A 20,574-nucleotide genomic window follows, 5' to 3' on the forward strand; every position below is an offset into this window, starting at 1 on the left:
CTCCGTGCGAGTCGGTCTAGTTTTACACGCATTACATCGTACTGCGCTAACCGTACATCGCGGGTACGGGTCGGTCGGGTTGATTCCGGGTTCGTGTCGGTCGTGAAAATCACGTCGGATTTCCGGACGGATCACTATTTTCCCTCCGGCTCGGTCGTACGGCTTGTATTCCATACGTGTCAGTTGTAATTCACTCGCGTTGCATCGTACTGCACGGGTCGTACGGCGTTGGTCCGTGTCGGTCGGTATTCAGTCCGGGGAAGTGTCGGTCGGTTAGTTTTGCGGCCAGAATCGGAATCAACCCCTTAGTGGCTGATAGAGTCTGGCAGATCAGAAACGCAATTACCCACATGGAGGATAACAGATATCCCAACCGCAGTATTAAAGCTGACAAAACATTGAATATAAATGATGCACTGTGGTACAGTGAACAGGATATATTTTATTCCTCAAATTTGTCGCAGTGTATCCCATCCGCAAAACTTCAAATCAGGCACTTAAATCCACATTACACCCTGGCCTCCTCCATAAATTATTTTTAACAAATACCTTCACTTGGCAGTGGGCAAAGTTAGTCTACAGTGTCACGTGGTCAGAAAAGGCCTAGTAAGAAACATTGCTATTTACATGCTCTCATTTCTTAAGTTGCTTTCTCTTTTACACACAATGACTTTTGAGATACATTTGCATGCATGTCAATGCAGGATAAAATTCTCAAAATTGACATTGCTCACATTTCTACTTCGTGGGTACATTATCATGTCAACTTGAACATTTGGTACAAGGGTCAAAGTTCACTGTGCAAAATGTCATAATTGTTATTGTCCATAAGGGGACAATGCTATCTAACTAGAATAAACAATTTTGCCTGACCGGGGTTGTAGTTATTATAAATACACAACCAGTTCCGTGTTTAGGCACAGGAGCACTCAGATGACGCTGCAAGGTCACTTCATGCCGGATTTCCAGCTCAACTGATTCCTGTTTACAGACATGAGGAATTCCCAGCTTTACACCAAGACGGACAGCCTGAGGACATTAATTCATAGGTAATGGGGAGTTGGTCCACCCTGACAGGAATTTTGCAGATCACCCACCATAGGCCAAACGAGGTTAGGGAGCACTCGGTTGGAGTACACTATATCAGTACTTATATGCCCGCATATATTCACTGTCTTAGCACAATGGTGGAAATGTAAATCTTTTTCCCTGTTCGTGTAATGTTAATTACACTAATCTGTTTCAGTCTGCTAATTATTGCAGCCCACATATTTTATACAAGAATCATAATGCTTCAATAAATATTGAAAGGCCTTGCTGAGTATGTCTTGTGTATTTCTTTGTGTATGCATGAGAGTCCAAACAAAAGGGTTTTGGATCTGGTACCACAATTTCCATGGGGCATCAGGGCTGTCATGTTCTGAGTCTGCACACACATTTGTTACCCTGTAAGGTTAAGGGTGCAGATGGTGCACTGTGAGCTAGCAGGATATCAGCCAACACATTCTGAGTGTGTGCATGGAATTAGTCTAGCACAATCCTGATGCTTTGTTGTCCAACAAATGCACAGTTTTACCAAAGGAAATACAAGCAATATGACATGCCACCACCAAATTATAGTTTGGGCTCTTATTTAATAGATTGCCTGATTAGTTTTCTTTTGTATATCCAAAGACCCCTACTTACCTACTAACAGGAGGCGTCCTTGGTGTTAGGGAAATATCCTTATGAGCTGAATAGTTGAACCCTGCGAATTGGGTGCAGGTTGTTCTAGCTTTAACCTTTCAAAGGATCTTGCCATAGAGGTACCCTCCCTGTTTCTAGATATCTAAATTTCTGAAGCCGACAACACGCTTATTAACATACCGGGAAACTGCTGACACGTGGTTACACAAATGTTGTTGTATCGTGGACTGCCCCAGACAGGTGTAGACGTTACCTTCGTGGTCGAGGCTTATGAAGCATTCAGGACAGATGTATTCTATTCAGGGGTTACATTTCCAGCAGTTAATGCATCTACAAGACTGTTTCACAAATACACTGAAGATACAGTACCTAACAACTACACAGCTTATGAAGCTCTAGACATACTGATGGAGAGGGTAAAATGTTTATTTTTATATACCCAATCCATTTATGTGTGTTTGTATTAAAACGATGAATAATTAATTATAATAATTAACAGTGTTGTATGAAAAACTAATCAACCTTATTAACCGAGAGAATACACGTGGGATTGCTTTGCATGGCTAAAAATAATATGTAAACTAAGTTTGTATGCATATTAATAGAATAAACGTTGCTTATGTGATGTTATCGTGAATTATGCTTAAATAAACAAGTATTAATGGCTTTGAACGTTGCATTTGGCTAGATAAATGCACACACATATGGGTATTAGCAAGGGAAATAACACTGTTTAACCATTTCAATGTATTAATGACGTTTTTGTGTTTCTTTGCTTAAGTTGACCATTGGGCCTGCTATAAAATGGCCGCCGACTGAATCAGACAGTTACGAAGTAATATCAATGAAGGGAAAGGAGAAATGCGCATGCGCAAACTTCAGCAGCTGCGACCTGCCGGTGAACTGTCATCACTGTGCCCATCAAGGCTGCTCCGGGCGAAAGGCCAACCCTTCACCAGAAATTGTTGCAACCTAAACGATGGATTGCTAATGTTCCCATACATTTGTTTTGGAACTTTTTATATGTGGGAACGACATCGAATGTTTCCTGATGAATTGGGATGTATTTTGATTGATACAATATTTTGGATCGTGCACAGACCAAAGGTTGAACAATTTGCAATGTTGTCAGGTGCCACAGAGGTATCACTCTCAAATCCCAAAGAGTGTATGAAATCGGAAATCACATGCGTTGACTGACAACAGTCAGCGTCCCTCTGGGCGCGCCGTGAATGCTTCGCTGAAAGCGAATGAGATTTTTGTTTAAAAATGAAACGTAGGGGTTAATCTTCAATTCCAAATTTTAATTCATGGAAGTTCGGATCAGTTCATATGATCAAGTAATGAATAATTGCATCCATGGGGTAACATCACTGTGTTAAAACTCCACTCAGGTGTTAAACTCAGTCCCAATGCATTTCGGGCCCCTCTGGCCCTTCACCTTCATCAGGGGAATCTATGTTACAAAGAAACATGCACATATCAGTAAATTGCAAAATGAGGAATCAACCAGTAATCACAAAAGAAGAAAGGACTGCCCCTAACAAAAGGTAAGTTTACGCTCAATGAATCAAATGTATCAATGTTTGCTAAATAAAACCATATTACCGAGCTCAAAAGTTGGTTAAACTATCAAGGTAGCGTGAAAGGATGCTGGAAATATACCTGTATTTTGATTGTCCAATAAGAAGCTCTGAAAATGACGATTGTAACATTTAGAATGTAATTTTTAGTATAAATAATAGTAGACTAGAGAGGGTAGTTTTGAACGTACTTCATCATTTCCAGTATCCTGATGTTATGCTGACAGAGAGGACGGTGACTCTGCATGATAGAACAGAACTTTGACGATTTTACTGAGGACCAGATTCTGACTTAGAAAACTACATATAGCCAGAATAGGTAAATATGACAAAAGATAAAATGTATTAATTAGGTTTTAACCTGCATTTGATTTAGATAAAGAAATATTAATTGAATTCATGTGTCGGGTTGTTCTTTCATTGAAATGTATTATTGATTGATTCAGAAAATTAAGGAGTCATTAAGCTAATCCCAACTAAATGATTCATTGACCTATGTATATTTTCTTGATGGGAAGTGAAGCGAAGGTTTGACAGAATAAGGGAGAAGTGATAAAGTTCCCATCAAGGAAGGCAGTGTAGTTTGGGAAACTGAGGGTTTTCCCCTCTTTCCTGGGTAGGTGCGGATAGATTGATGAGAATGAATGTTGGTGTTATGGGCCCCACCAGCGTGTGATGTGTGCGTGTGTGTGTGACTGCGAAATCATTCTGTCTGTGGTAATAGGGGAAAATTGAGGAACCCGAACTGCACCAGTTTTTCTGGTAGCTAGAGATGGTTTTTATTGTTTTGGTTTAATGATTTATTGGCATGTATATAGCTTATCGAGTATTGATTGGTATTGATATTTGTACTAACACTATATGTTGAAGTCGTATTGAGTTTAATGTTGTCTGAACGACTTCTGTGATGTAGGAAGTCGGGAATTGGTAACAGTTCCGTAGCAGAGCAGAGGTAAGCGCTGCTCTGGGGAAAGACGGGATTGTGGTTGCCCGTAGGTACACGGGGAAAAACGTGTAACAATTGGAGTTGCGCGTCACATTTTCTGGGTTCGATTCATGAAATTTTGGTCTTTAAGTACCAGGAAACCAATTGGCATACCTATAACGCTTATCACTGAAAAGGTAGCAGGTGTTCTCTGAGCTTGTTAGAAGGACAAAGTAGAGGTAAGCGCTGCTTTGTGAACGTATGTCATAATTCTGTGGTAGGACAGACTGATCGCTGTTCTCGGAAAAGACAGGATTCTGTGTGAATGAACTACATTTTCTTCTGTGAAAGTGTGTGAATGAAATAGCATTCGGGTTAATTGTGAAACTCTGGTTTTATTTCTCAGGGAAATTGTGTTTCCAACTATGTGTCTTAAATCTGGAGAAACAGTTAATTGATGCTCGATAGAAGGGTGAAGTAGAGGGATGTGCTACTTTGCCAACGGAAGTAACGATTCTGTAGTAGGGCAGAGGTAAGCGCTGCTCTCGGGAAAAACAGGATTCTCGTGGGAAAGGTCTATTGCTATTCTGTGGTTAGCGAAGCAGACAATGGAGATGTTTATATGTTGTAACTAACGGTATTGTAAAATTGAAACAAAGTCTACCAAGTAGTCTTGTAAAGGAGGGGTAGACTGGAGACAGGAGTCAGGAGCAGGAGCTGTCGCAGCGACTGCTGACGTCAGGAAGACCGCGCTGGGATTGGACAGCTAGTCAGAAGCGTAAAACGCCTTAGTTTGGTACGTTAGTGTAAAGCCGCGCTAGGATTGGAGAAGCACAGGGTGACGTAGATGCTCCAGGATTGGTACGTTAGTGTGAGTCGCGCTGGGATTTGTGGATTGTGACAGTGACATAGACGCGCCAGGATTGGTGCGTTAGTGAGAATTGCGCTGCTATTGGATTAAAGATCGTACAGTTGAAGAAAAGACTAAGGGTTCACGGGAGTAAGGAAAATGTATTATCATTCAGCCGAGAAGAAAAAAAGATCATTATTTAGTAAAATAAAAGGATGGTTTGTGAAAGACAAAAAGATTGTGACTAGGGAAGGACAGTTACTTCCTCCGACGAAAACACCTGCATCCTTCATGGTTGCGAAATATGGATACCATACTTGCATTTGGTTAGACAATTGGGCAAAGTACACAAAGGAAGACGGAGTTTTAGCGTTCCCCGAAAATGGTTAGTTTAATTTTGCAATTTTAAGGAACCTAAGAGAGAGAATGATGAACTTAGATCCGCGGCCTAGACCGACACAGTTTGAGGCTTTGACTGAGTGGGAAGACGAGATGCATGAGCGAGAAAAACAGAGAATTGGCAGTAGATATAGATATATGTTTGGATGGCCAAATGATCGTGAAACTCATTGTGATCGAATGAGAAGTTGGCGAGACGCAAGTATGACTGAAGGACTGTTTCCCGTAAGAACTGCAGGAGAAAATGAAGGCAGGAAATGTATAGAGAAAAGGCATAATATAGAACCTAGAAGGTATGGAGCAAATGAATCAGAGGATGATGTCCTAGATGATATGTTTTACAAAAATCCACCGCCGTATAGACAGGAATCAGAAATATTGGCCTCAGATACTCCAGTGAAGGAAACTTTGCGAATCATCAAAACAGAGGTTATGACTCCAGAGGTGAAGAGAAGAAATTCCCTTAGGGAAAGAGAGATGGAAAATAAGGCTGAGAGTGAAAATTCGAGGGAATTAGCAAAAACCACGTTAGAACTGACAGAGAAAATAAGAGAATTTACTAAAAATCTAGAAGCAGTTACAGTCCCTGTAACCATAGGTCCAGTTATGCCCATTTTTGAGAAACAGAAAGAAAGTGAGCATGGTCTAACAGTTCCGTATGTGAGCAATAGACAAGCGGAACAACCCCTAATGAGAGCAAGGGAGAATCCATGGAGACACACAATGAGTAAAGGTGAACTACATGTGTCAAATAACCCGTTTTATAGTCCTGATACTGTAGAAAGAAACAGAATGGTAGGAGGACCAATATTAGAACCACAGAGAATGACAGAACCAGGGAATGTAGAAAAATCAGTAGGTATAACTACAGATGAATTGAGCGAATGGCTGAAGGGCTTGCAAGGTAAAGAGAAAGAATCCCAAACAATTGATGTGGCAAAATTACGCATGGTGTTAGAAGAATTAATAGTAGGGACAATCCCCACAGAAAAGCTGAAAAATTACCAGAATGAGGAGCTGTCGTTCTTATGCAAGAGTGTCACTTGGAGAGCAAAGAATTTACATGACAGGTTAGAAGAAATTGTAAGTGAAATGGGAATTGACATGGACAAGGTAAAAGCTTTACAAAAGCCTTACCGCGTGGATTTCACGGAAAAAGATATTGAAAACCTGAACACTACAGGACGAATAGGGCAGATTAAAGACATAATCACATTGTTAAGAAAATGGGGAGATGTGGACAAATGGAAAAGTAGGTGGTTTAGAAAGCGAGATGATACCTCAGACAGAACTTTCCCAGCATTTCCTTTGAGAGAAAAGGAAAAGGTAGTGACAGAGTTTCCCATGAGAGAGATTCTAGGAGGGGATATGTGCATGTCCCATGGACAAGACAGGACATTTTGTCATTTACAAATGACTTCCCTCGATTGCGAGAAAAGCCCGTCGAGTGGTACAGACAGGTGGACAGATTTGTAAAACTGTCAAAGGTACTGTGGATTGACCTAAATAGCCTATTTGATATAATAGTGCCAGCAGACTTATGGGCAGAATGCAAAATAGTCATAGATTGGCCAGCTAAAGAATACCCGAGAGATCCCAAAACAGGAGCACCAGACCCCGAGGTAATGAAAAAATATGAACAAGTTATGTCATTTTTGAAAAATAAGGTGCCTCCCAAAGAAACAGATTGGGTAAAAATAGATCGAACACATCAGGAAGTGAAAGAATCAGTTCATGCTTACTATGAAAGACTAATACTATCCTTCAAGCAGTTTAGTGGAGATGAGAATCTTGGTGAAAAGGATCTGAGTCATTTTGTGTACAGATTTGTGAATGGTTTGCGTCCCGAAATCAGTGAGATGATTAAGCAGCACACAGTTGATTGGCAAAGCAAGAAAATTGACGAAATCCTGAGACATGCCAAATACTTTAGTGATGAGATTGAGGCAAAGCAGCGAAAACTAAAGGAAAAGGCAATGTGGGCACAAGTGAAAGTTGCAGAAAGACAGGAAGCTCAGTTATTCGAACAAGCCAATAACCCAGGAAACAAACCGAGATTTGGCCCAGGAAAGGGGAAAGGTAATATAGAAGAAGCTAAGAAGAAGTTTCCATGCCCCAATTGCGGTAGGTTAGGGCATTGGAAATCCGAGTGTAAATATCCACTAAGTACTAATAATGAAAATCCATCCTTGAATCCACAGGTGCAGTGTGAGGTGAGTGGCCAACCGCAGCAACAGCAGAAGGCTGTTAATCCACAGAATCAGGTGCCAAAACCGCCATTACCGCAAAGCAGAAATACCCAGAAATATAGCAAAGAAGTGGGATTCGACAATGAAGAACAGGTAAACAAACCGCAACGCGCGAGCGCTGTTTCACAATATTGGCTGCGAAATGACGAGAGTGATTCAGAGGAGAATTATTGACGGTGCCGAAGAGAGGAAGAAGAGTGCGTGCTAGTAGACACTGGAGCTACACGATCAACTGTCAGGTCAGCAGATGTAAAGAATCTTCCTCTCTCGGATGAAACAATCCAAGTAGTTGGTGTGTCAAACACCCAAATTAGGACCTACCTTACAGAACCAGTAAAGGTTAAAATATGGAAATTCACAGACATGCACAGATTTGTGGTGTGCGACACCAGTCCTGTGAACTTGTTAGGAAGGGATCTTCTGTGCAAGATTTATTGCACTATATTCTGTACCCCAGATGGAATAGCATTTGAGACACCAGATGAGGATGTACTGTATAAAATTACAATATCTAATCAAGAGAATGGAATTACAGGAACTTATGCAGTATTCAACCCTGATGAATTACCCAAAGAATTGAAACAGTCTGTGAAGGCAGGAGTCTGGGATTTTACTGGAGAAGATGTAGGCCTTATGAGAAATATAGATCCAGTAAAAATTACATTAAAAGAAGGAGTAGTCTATCCAAACATTCCACAATACAGACTGACACCTGAAATAATTGAAGGAGTGACACATTTAATTGAGAAAATGATCCAACAAGGAGTTTTGAGGGAAATAATGAGCAGTCCATGTAACTCACCTATAATGGGACTGAAGAAGCCTAATGGGAAGTTCAGGATTGCGCAGGATTTGAGAAAAATTAACAAAATTGTTGTGTCATGTTGTCCCATTGTTCCAAATCCATCAGTGATTTTGTATCAGATTCCTCATGATGCAGAATGGTACACAGTAATTGATTTGTGTCATGCTTTCTTTTCCATTCCGTTGCATCATGACAGCCAGCCGATTTTTGCATTTCGGTTTGGAGAGCGTATTTTGGCCTGGTGCCGAATCCCACAGGGATACACAGAGAGCCCCTCAATTTTCAATCAGTTGCTGAAGAAATCTTTGGAAAGTCTAACAATGCCTGAAAATTCAGTTTTGGTCCAATATATCGATGACCTACTGGTGGCATCGAAAACACGTGAAGCTTGTGAGACAGACACGATAGCTTTGCTGAATCATTTGGCAGATGGAGGACTAAAAGTATCTCCGACAAAATTGCAATTCTGTAAAAAGGAAGTACAATACCTAGGACATAACATTGAAAAAGGGCTGAGGAAAGTAACAATAGACAGAATCAGAATTATCAGAGGAATGAGAGCCCCAATGACACAAAGAGAAGTGAGAATGTTCCTAGGGATGGTTGGCTACTGTCGTCAGTGGATAAGTAACTTTTCTCTGATTGCCAAACCATTGGTAAGGTTGACAAAAAGTGAGGTTAAAGACCCCCTTGAATTGAACAAAGAAGAATTGGCAGCATTTAGACAATTAAAGGACAGCCTTTGTGAAGCCCCAGCTCTGGGAATGCCAGACTATGAGAAAGAGTTTGAGTTGTACTGCAGTGAGAGAAACGGATGTGCACTCTCAGTGTTAATCAGAAGCATGGAAGATTGAGGAGACCAGTTGCATATTTCTCGTCAATGCTAGATCCAGTGGCGGTAGGTTTGCCAGGATGTCTGAAAGCAGTAGCTGCTACCTGCCGAAACCTAGAGCAGAGTGAAGGAATTGTGATGGGATATCCAGTAAGAGTGCTTGTACCTCATGATGTGGCAATCCTTTTAACAAGGAGCCGAACACAGTTCATGTCCCATAGTCGGCTGACTAAGTATGAGAAGGTCATTCTAGGTGCAACCAATGTGAGTCTGGAAAGATGTGTGAATGTGAATCCAGCTACACTATTGCCAGATGCAGAGAGAGTGGAGGTAAGAGATGATGTTGATCATGATTGCTTGGATGTGCTTGATTTTTGCACGAAACCCAGACCAGACATAAAAGATTTACCATTGCCAGAAAGTGATTATGTGTTGTTTGTGGATGGATCTTGTTTGAGAACGGATGAAGGATTGTTGAGTGCAGCATATGCTATATGCACAGTTGCAGCAGTCGTAGAAGCATCACACTTGAAAGGAGTTAAATCCGCTCAAGTAGCAAACTAGTGGCATTGACAAGGGCATGCAAAATTGGGAAGAATGTGAGAGTGACTGTGATAACTGACAGCCAGTATGGCTTTGGAGTTGTCCATGATTTCGGTCAACTTTGGCTGCAGAGAGGTTTCCTGACCTCAAGTGGAACTCCTATAAAGAATGCAGAAGTGGTTGGAAAATTGCTTGGAGCAATACAGTTGCCCAAAGAACTGTCGGTTGTAAAATGTGCTGCTCATAGTCAAGTTAGTGATTACATCACTACCGGGAACCGATATGCCAATGACATGGCTCAGTATTGTGCCCGAAACCAGTATTCAATCAATAGGGCAAAGGAAAAGGAAATGTTTTCTTGCTCCATAATGTTTACTAACGTTGTGGGAACATGGGAAGAAGTGAGGCAGTTACAGGATGAAGCAGGAGATGAAGAAATGAAACAGTGGGTAAAAGCAGGTTGTGCACCAAGGGAGAAAGATCATGTGTGGGTCTATCGGGATGGAAGACCAGTAATGCCTGATAGCATGATGTCAACCATGGCATGGATGTATCATGGCCAAGGACATCTAGGGAGGGATGCCATGATAAGGGCCTTTAAGCAGACCTGGTACAATGCAAAATTCAGGTTGATAGCAGAGAGTCTCTGTCAAAGATGCCTGCTATGTCAGCAGTACAATCCTGGAAGGAAAACAGTGGTGAGCCTCGGCACAATAGGCCGAGAGGGAGGACCTTTCACCAGAATGCAAATAGATTCCATTGAAATGCCCCCTTATAACAGGTTAAGGTATGTTCTGGTGGTAGTTTGTCTGTTCTCCAGGTGGGTGGAGGCATACCCAACAAGAAGAAATGATGGAATAACAGTGGCCAAGCTATTGTTAAGGGATTTCATCCCAAGGTTCGGGTTCCCAGTGACCATTGAATCAGACAGAGGAAGACATTTTTACAATGAGATCATGAGATTGATTAGTGAAGCATTGGGTGTCCAACAAAAACTACATTGTGCCTATCGACCAGAGGCTTCTGGTGTGGTTGAACAAATGAATGGTACAATCAAAAACAGAATAGGGAAAATGTGTTTAGCCACAGGAATGAAATGGCCTGATGTCTTGCCTCTAGTCTTGATGACAATCAGATCTACTCCAGACAGAACTACAGGTTTGAGTCCCCACGAAATTATCATGGGACGGGCCATGAGACACGTATTTGTTCCAGTCAACAAATTGATGACAATAACTGATGACATGATTTTGGATTACTGTAAAGGCCTGGCTGACGCAGTCCATTCTGTGTTTCACCAGGTTGGAGCGGATGCCACTAACCTTGAAAGAAAATCAGCCCATGACCTGAGCCCAGGAGACTGGGTGAGAATAAAAGTCCACAGAAGAAGGAATTGCTTGGTACCAAGGTGGGGAAGGCCAAGGCAAGTCATTCTGACCACAACAACTGCTGTGAAGTGTGCTGGACTGAAAAATTGGATACATGCAAGTCACACTTTGAGAGTTCCAAATCCAGCAGACAGCATTGGAAAAGAATATTTTGATGATTCAGAATCGAGTGATGATTCGGACAACGAGAATTCAAAGACAAGAGAAAATCCTGAAAGGGGGGAGAAGGGGCCAAGACTAGCTCCAACTCCAAGAGAAGAAATCTTGAGGAAAAGATTGCAGATTTCAGATACAAGTTCAGATTCTGGAGACGAGCAAAACGCCAGTGGCGAGCACAAAAAGAAGAAGAGAAAAGAAAAGAACATTTCAACGGAAGTGACATTCACACCAGATGAAAGAGTAAGAGAAGTTCCACCTGAGATAATTCTTGAAGGAGAAGAAGGGACAGAAATAGAGAGAGAGGGACAGATTTCTGCGGAAAACCCCCGAGGAGGTGTAGGGACATCCAACACTGAGTTAGAGGAAGAGACAAGTAGTAAGCAGAAAAATTGCGTGTCGGAGACCCGAGGAGGGACAGAAGTAGGGCAAACCCAAGAGGTGGAAAAAGAAACTGGTGGAAAAGAATAGCCAAATGAGACAGAATCTGAAGATAGTAAACCAGAAGGTCGAGTTCTGAGAAAGAGAACTTGGATCGAAAAAAGAAACAGTAAAGAAGGCAAACCAAGAAGAAATGCTAAAGGAGACCTTTGGCCAAACAAAATAAAGAGACTGAGATATAGATTGACACGAGTTAAACCCTCAAAAGCTGAACAAGTGAACGAAGTAACAAGTCAGCACAAACAAAAAGAGGGAGAGACAGAAGTGTCTGGAAAAAACAAACGATCAAGAAAACCAAACCAGAAGTACAAGTCACCTGAATGGACGTATGTGGCACTGCCTGAACAAGGAGAAGAGGTAGATAGTCAAGGAAATCCAGAGGAGACTTTACTGAAAGTGGTGGAGGAAGAAGAGACAGCAGAAATCCTGAGAGTTATCCTATCCGATATCGGAGAAGAAGCGGAAGATCAGGAAATTCTGTATGTGGATGATGAGAAGGAAGTGAAAAATGATGAGATGCCGAACTGAGTAATCTCAAGAAGGTCTTTGTAGATTAAATAAGAAAGTGAAGGACTGAAGATAACCTGATAAGTGCTTAGCTCTTTCAGGTGAAAGTACAAGGAGTGGAGTAGAAGAGGCTAAGTCAAAAGACACGGTCAATTTAACAAGATGGCTAACATAGATGATAACAAGAGTAGATGTACCTTTATGAGAAGATGGTGTAAAATGTGTTGTTGTTGTACAGGATCATTAATGCTTCTTTGGAGCGTACTCGCTCTATTGATCTCTTTCAAGGTAATTGTAGATACACTAGAAGGGCATACAGAGAATATGACTAACATAGTAAAGAGTTCACAAAAAGTAGTTCCAGGTAAAACAAGCACTGAACATATACACTAGGATAGGTCTATAACTGATTTTCTAGCAATGTGTTTTCAAAATTATTGTATGAATATGTAAAAGCAAAGGGATTGCTACGTATGTATGCAGTTGCCTGCCTCTGTTTCAGAAGGAGTGACTTATCATCACCTCCGAGCAACTTATGGAATAACATGTAGCGTTTTAACAAGTATATTTTATCAAGTTGGGAAATTAGAATATAATCTGTCAAACGTAGATAACATTCTTGGACAATTGCCCATGAATAATGAATTGAATCCTGCTAAAACTGCTAATGTATTAGGTGAGATTTTTATAGAAACTAAAGAACTAACCTTAGAATATATTTTTAGAAACAATTTAACTTGCAGTTTGAAAAGAGAAGAGAAAACATTTCTAGACATGGTTGAGGAAAGGAGATTGAGAATGCATAAAAAGGCAGAAGGACATGAAGTAGGAGAAAACGTTTGGGACATAGACGGGAAAAGGTAGCTGAAAGGTGAAGCTAGACCAACAATAGCTATAGATTCACCACAGAAAGGCAAATTATGTATTATGAGGGCAAGATCCCAATATGATTCTTATTATATAGGGACAAGTGAGTGTCATGATACATATTTTATTGCATCCGGATGGGGATTTAGAGGCGGAGAAGATCCAGTTTTTCCTGGATTGTACTACATTTGTGGGAACAAGGCTTATTACAGGTTGCCCGACCATTGGTATGGCACATGTTATGTTGGCCTGGTCTTTCCAAAGATCTTACACATGGATAGAGTAGAAAATAATGGACCACATAACCTAATGCGTAGTAGAAGAGAAACTTGGTTAGAAATTGTACGTGACATTTTTGGAGCCTTGATACCAGCAGTGGGAATATCTTTGAATGCAAATAATATTCGGAAATTGTCAACCATAGTGGATCGCTTGTCAACAAGCACCGCTGGAGGATTTCTTTTGGTAAACACCGAAATGGTTGCTATGCGTGCTATGATAATTCAAAATCGACTTGCCCTTGATATCCTATTGGCAAAAGAGGGTGGAGTCTGTGGAATGCTGAAAGTTCAACATTGTTGTACTTACATTTCTGATGAAAGCAAAGATCTAAAGGTTTATATCAAAAATATTACTGAATTGCATGATGAAATAGTACCACTGGAGGTTGAAAGTATCTGGACTAAAATTAGTAATAAGATGGCTGCTATTAAGACTTTCTTAGGTAAATTAGGTAGTACTATATTAGGGAAAATATTATTTCCATTAACGTGTGTAATTTTCATATTATTAATACTTAGATTAGGATGTATGTGTTGCAGACATAAAAGAAATAAAAAGAAAATTAGACGAGAATTATCATAAAGAAGGAAAAGAAACAAGAAAGGGATTTTGAAGAGATAGAATTGGAAGAATGGAAGGAGAGTATGTATGACAAAACAAAAAGAGAAGATGAAGGGGAAATCGAATTATAATTAAGCAAGAAAACATTTCGAATTTCCATAAAAAGGGAAAATTAAATAGATTTTTGTGGGTTTTGTTTTATGGTGATAAAATCACCAAAGGGGGCATTGATGGAGCGGGTAAAATGTTTTTTTTTCTATACCCAATCCATTTATGTGTGTTTGTATTAAAACGATTAATAATCAATTATAATAATTAACAGAGTGTTGTATGAAAAACTAATCAACCTTATTAACCGAGAGAATACACGTGGGATTGCTTTGCATGGCTAAAAATAATATGTAAACTAAGTTTGTATGCATAATAATAGAATAAACGTTGCTTATGTGATGTTATCGTGAATTATGCTTAAATAAACAAGTATTAATGGCTTTGAACGTTGCATTTGGCTAGATAAATGCACACACATAGGGGTATTAGCAAGGGAAATAACACTGTTTAACCATTTCAATGTATTAATGACGTTTTTGTGTTTCTTTGCTTAAGTTGACCATTGGGCCTGCTATAAAATGGCCGCCGACTGAATCAGACAGTTACGAAGTAATATCAATGAAGGGAAAGGAGAAATGCGCCTGCGCAAACTTCAGCAGCTGCGACCTGCCGGTGAACTGTCATCGCTGTGCCCATCAAGGCTGCTCCGGGCGAAAGGCCAACCCTTCAACAGAAATTGTTGCAACCTAAACAATGGATTGCTAATGTTCCCATACATTCGTTTTGGAACTTTTAATATGTGGGAACGACATCGAAGCTCTGAAAATGACGATTGTAACATTTAGAATGTAATCTTTAGTATAAATAATAGTAGACTAGAGAGGGTCATTTTGAACGCACTTCATCATTTCCAGTATCCTGATGTTAAGCTGACAGAGAGGACGGTGACTCTGCATGATAGAACAGAACTTTGACGATTTTACTGAGGACCAGATTCTGACTTAGAAAACGACATATAGCCAGAATAGGTAAATATGACAAAAGATAAAATTAATTAATTAGGTTTTAACCTGCATTTGATTTAGATAAAGAAATATTAATTGAATTCATGTGTCAGGTTGTTCTTTCATTGAAATGTATTATTGATTGATTCAGAGAATTAAGGAGTCATTAAGCTAATCCCAACTAAATGATTCATTGACCTATGTATATTTTCTTGATGGGAAGTGAAGCGAAGGTTTGACAGAATAAGTGAGAAGTGATAAAGCTCCCATCAAGGAAGGCAGTGTAGTTTGGGAAGCTGAGGGTTTTCCCCTCTTTCCTGGGTAGGTGCGGATAGATTGATGAGAATGAATGTTGGTGTTATGGGCCCCACCAGCGTGTGATGTGTGCGTGTGTGTGTGACTGCGAAATCATTCTGTCCGTGGTAATAGGGGAAAATTGAGGATCCCGAACTGCACCAATACAATTAACTTACCAAGAACCTCAAAATTGGTTTAACGATGCACTACCACATACACATAATAATGTTAAACTAGGTCCCCTTAGCAATGAGTTAGCAACATGGCCAATGTTAGCCACTTAACCACCATATCCAGATTTAGATCATCTGGGATCACCAGAACTGCGTAAATTATACACAGATCTGGTCAAAACATATAGATGTTTAACACAGTTTGTCATGCGAACAATGACAATACATTCTGGGAGGACTCCTCAAGCTGCACAACCACAATTGGTTACACCAGGCATAAGTTGACAGACTTTCAATGCTGTTATGGGTATAGGGTAAAATTTCCACCAGACAGAAGGATATTCTTGTCTGCATCGCATAAGCAACAAACCAGCTTGAAGCAGTGTTTTCCCATACAGGACCCCAGGAAAAACAGAGAGTTCTTACAATATGATTGCCAATGGGTTAGCTCACCTGGTGGAAGACTGCACCACATGGGGTACAGTCTTTGCTGCAGTATAAATCAGAGCTCATGGGACACCCTCATTAGCTGTTTGCCAGATGTGCTTAAACTGTTTCAAAATGAGTACAGGGCTTAAACTGTTTCAAAATGAGTAGAGGGCAGCCCCTGCCCTGGATTTGGGGACAAAACTGACAGGCAATTTTTCAGCAGTGTTTACCATTATGTTGAGTAACATTAAAGGGGAAGCAGCACTGTTAGCTATACGCCAGCGACTCACTGATTTGTCTCCTGGGCAGCAGGAATATGAATGCTCAAAATTATCAAAGAAACTTATGCAACAGTGGGTACAGTTAATTTGGGAGTCATACCTAGTAAACCTTAAGTTAAGAGTAATTCTGAAAAGGATAATTCAAAGCAAGCACCCAAATTTTCCAAGAAGAGGTGGGAAAATAAGAAACAGGAGGCCAATGAAAAACACAATTATCTGCGTAACCATGATAATATTAAAAGGCCTGACGTGTATCAGGATACTGATACATGTTCATCTCATTCCTTTCAGGAGACATCAGAGACATGATCAGAGAGAGGAGGACAGTCAGGGCACAGATCAGAGGAGTATGTGAATCCAAAGAAGTACTCATAATGCTTGTCTGACTACATAATAAAAAAGGAAGAGAATACTAAACAGTCAAAGGCTCAATTCAAAAAGAAGCAGGCAGCAGGACTCAAAGTCAAGCGTGCCATAGATATTGACTACACTACTTTTGAACAGGAAATTGGCTCTGACCATGCTGGATAGCGCAGCAGAAGTCACAATAGTTTGCCAGAACCTGATGGATTGTCTGGTGGCAGTGGTGCTGATTGACTATATCCGGGTTGAAACACCGTATATTAGGGAGAATGTCCTGCATTGTTTATACAGAATCAACTCCAATTGGAGGGAGACATGCCAAGATACATTAATGTTCTCTTTTGGGAGAACTTCTCATTCGGATACGGCATTCTCTTGGCAGTAAAGGATTGGCCACCTGAATTTGTGATGGATAGTCCAAACAAAGAAATGGTAATTTTACATGCCTTCTCTGACCTCGTTCCAGAATCAGTTCAACATTCATACGCCAAGGAGTGGCATTAGCTGTAGCACCTGCGTTATATTGCAACCATTATCATGAAATACCATTGAGGTCGACTCCACAGCCTCTCCAATGAATAATCCCTTGTTTCCAGTTCTGAAACCTAACCATTCATATCATCTAGAATTAGATTATAGGCAGCTAAACACAGCTACACATATATTTGCAGTACAAAATGAGCACAGTGCAGCACTAATGAACGATATAGTATATGAAAAATACAAAACAACACTAGATATCTTGAATGGATTTTTCAACCAAAAGAAAGTGCAAAATATTTGTCCCCATTTTCCATTCTGGGTTCTGTCGATCGCTCCAGGAGTATAAGAATAGTCCAGGGCTGTTTTCAGCACAGGTCATAGAACCCCTACAAGAATTTAGCGATCAGGCATTTTCCTATGCCGATTACATGTATTTGATGGATGATGACCTTTCTACACACTTGACAAGAGTAGATCACATGGTTCTGGGATTTGCTCACATGGGCCATAAATGTAATTTCAAAAAGTGGAAAATAGCACATTTCAATGTCCTGTTTCAGGGATTCGAGCAGTGACTTGAAGGCAAAAGCCTTGCACACACTTCTTCGAGAAGTGTATGTTTTTACAAACACCAAACACATTGAAGAAACTTTAATCCATATTGGGATTACAAAATGTTAGCAGAACATACATTCCAGTCTACGCAGAACAGGTTAAACCGTTCTACAACTTACTTCATCCAGACTTTTCAAAAGCACATTGTGCACCCGAATAAGCAAAGATTTTAAGTTCAGTACAAGCTTACATGCTAGCTCCAAAACACATAGGGCCCGATTCACAGAACTAACTTAAGACAAAGTCCTAAACTTACTACTTTTGGTATTCAGAGAAGTTAGGATTTTGTCTTAAGTTTGTCTTAATACCAAAAGTAGTAAGTTTAGGATTTTGTTTTAAGTTAGTTCTGTGAATCGCCTCCTCACACACATGAGCCAACACCACAAACCTGGTGACCCTTATCATTGAGGGGTCATCAGGGTATGTCTATGTTACATTCAATGAAGGTGACACTGTACTAATTGCATATAAATCAGACTTATACATGAATGCTGAGATCCATTTTGCACTAACAGAAAAGATCCTGACGGCGGTACAGTCTGCTCTGGTAAGAGAGAGCATTGACTCAGGGGAAACAAATAATTGTCATGAGTCTGGTGCCAGCCTTAGAGGCTGTCACAAAAGCTAGCATTCCTAATATAAAACCATTACATCCAAGATAGTTACAATGGGCCAACTCTCTCACTGCAACAGATGTAGACTACAAAATTGACTGTACCATACATACACAAGCATTCCTGAAATACAAAAACAAATATCCTCTACCTAATGAAGTCATGCCTCTTGATCAGTATGATTATATCATCTATACTGATGGTTCTGCACAGTCTGCAGTAGTGACAAAGCACCAATATTCAACTGCATGCACAGCCATGAAGGAGTGAGTGCATGCGGGATGGTTAATTTCACCCTAAGAAAACTTACACACAATCACTTGGTGACTGCACAGCGCAGCTGGCAGAACTTAGAGCTCTGTTTCTGGCACTTGAGAATACCGATCCTGAATTCTCCACACTCCTAGTGTGTGATTCTATTATATCCAGTCTTACAAAAAGCATCTACACTATTGGAGCCAGAATGGATTCACAGATTCCAAAGGATACACCATAAAGCACAAAGTGCTTTGGGGACATGTGGCTAAGCTGAAAGAATGCTTGCCAAGGACTCAAGTGATTCACACCTTTAGTCATCAGTGCATAGAAATACACATTGCAGGTAATTCCATGGTTGATGAAGCAGCAAAAGCAACAGTGCAAACTGCTGCTTTTGCTATGATTACTCGTTCTAAATTGAGAATAAATAGAGACATCATGATGCATGTGAAGACACCCATTTACCGAAAGGCTTCCCAGTGAAGTACTGCTACCAGTTAAGTGCACAAAACATACCATTTGCTCGAATTCCTGGAGCAGTAGATGGAGTAATACCAAATTCGGATTGTAGGTTAGGTTTAAGCCTAGCAGCACACGAGGGCTTAGCATCTGCACCCGCAGGAGTGGCGGATACAGTTTCACTATTGCAGCAATGCTATTCGTGATAAGCTCTTTACAAACATACTAGGGAGTTTTTCCTGAAACGTGACATCTGCCAACAGATGAAGGAATCCACTGTGGCATGGCAACCGCAGACACATCTTTTGATCTGAGACTAGCCTTTCGCTTGTATTTATCTGGACCACTGCGGCCCCTTAGCATCAGATGGGGCTTACAAATACATCTAAGTAGCAGCGGATTCCTGATCTCAATTCCTATGGATTTGGCCATAGAGATCGGCTGAAGCCCGAACTGTTATCAATGACTTGCAAGACTTCATCAGGACATACACAGTTGGCTTATTCCATTGGGACTAGGGACAGGTGTTCGCCAGGAACAATTGATTTAGTCAATAGATCTCAATAAATTGCATCATGTGGCCAGTTCTACACAGTAAGTCACGTGGGATCCTGAGTAGTTACCTGTCTCCCCTCACTACTTTGCAGGAAGTCCCATTGGAAGCTTAGAACAGTAATGAAACTTCTTGCTGGGGACAGAAAATAATGAAGTATAGATTTTACCTGCTACATCAACAACAACTATACAAACTACTTGTACAGAAAGGCATATTTCTATTCAGAAACCCAACACGGATGTCGCCTACGTCAATGTACCACAATTCGAGGCAACTCCAGGATCCACACAGCCTCCAGAGCTGCCGAAGATAGATCGAACTGTCTCCAGCTACTTTATTGACTTGGCAACACACAATGGTGGAAATGTTAATCTTTTTCAATGTTCTTGTAATGCTAATTATGGTAATCTGTTTCATTCTTCTAATTATCTCAGCACATGTATCTTATACAAGAATCACAATGCTTCAATAAATATTGACACACCTTGCTGAGTATTTCTTGTGTATTTCTTTGGTTATGCATGAAAGTCCAACCAAATGAGTTCTAGATCTGTTACCACAATTTCCTTGGGGGAACAGGGTTGTTATATCCTGAGGTTGCACACATTTATTACCTTGTAAGGTTAGGGGTGCAGATGATGCACTGTGAGCTAGCAGGACTATAGGCAACACATCCAGAGGGTGTCCAGGGAATCAGTCTGACACAATCCTGATGTGTATGTTGTCCAACAAATACACGGTTTTACTGAACAGGGTACAAGCCTTATGACAAGAAGAGGCGTATTTATAGGGATTGGGTTAGGTAGAGGTTTAGCTATAGAATGATTAGGTGTCACTGATCATGTACTAAGCTTTAGCTTAGTCACATTGGTTGATGGAAGTGAAAAATTTGAACTGTTAATCCGTAATGGAAATCA

Source organism: Triturus cristatus, chromosome 8 (assembly GCF_964204655.1).
Source record: "Triturus cristatus chromosome 8, aTriCri1.1, whole genome shotgun sequence".
NCBI classification, from domain to species: Eukaryota; Metazoa; Chordata; class Amphibia; order Caudata; family Salamandridae; genus Triturus; species Triturus cristatus.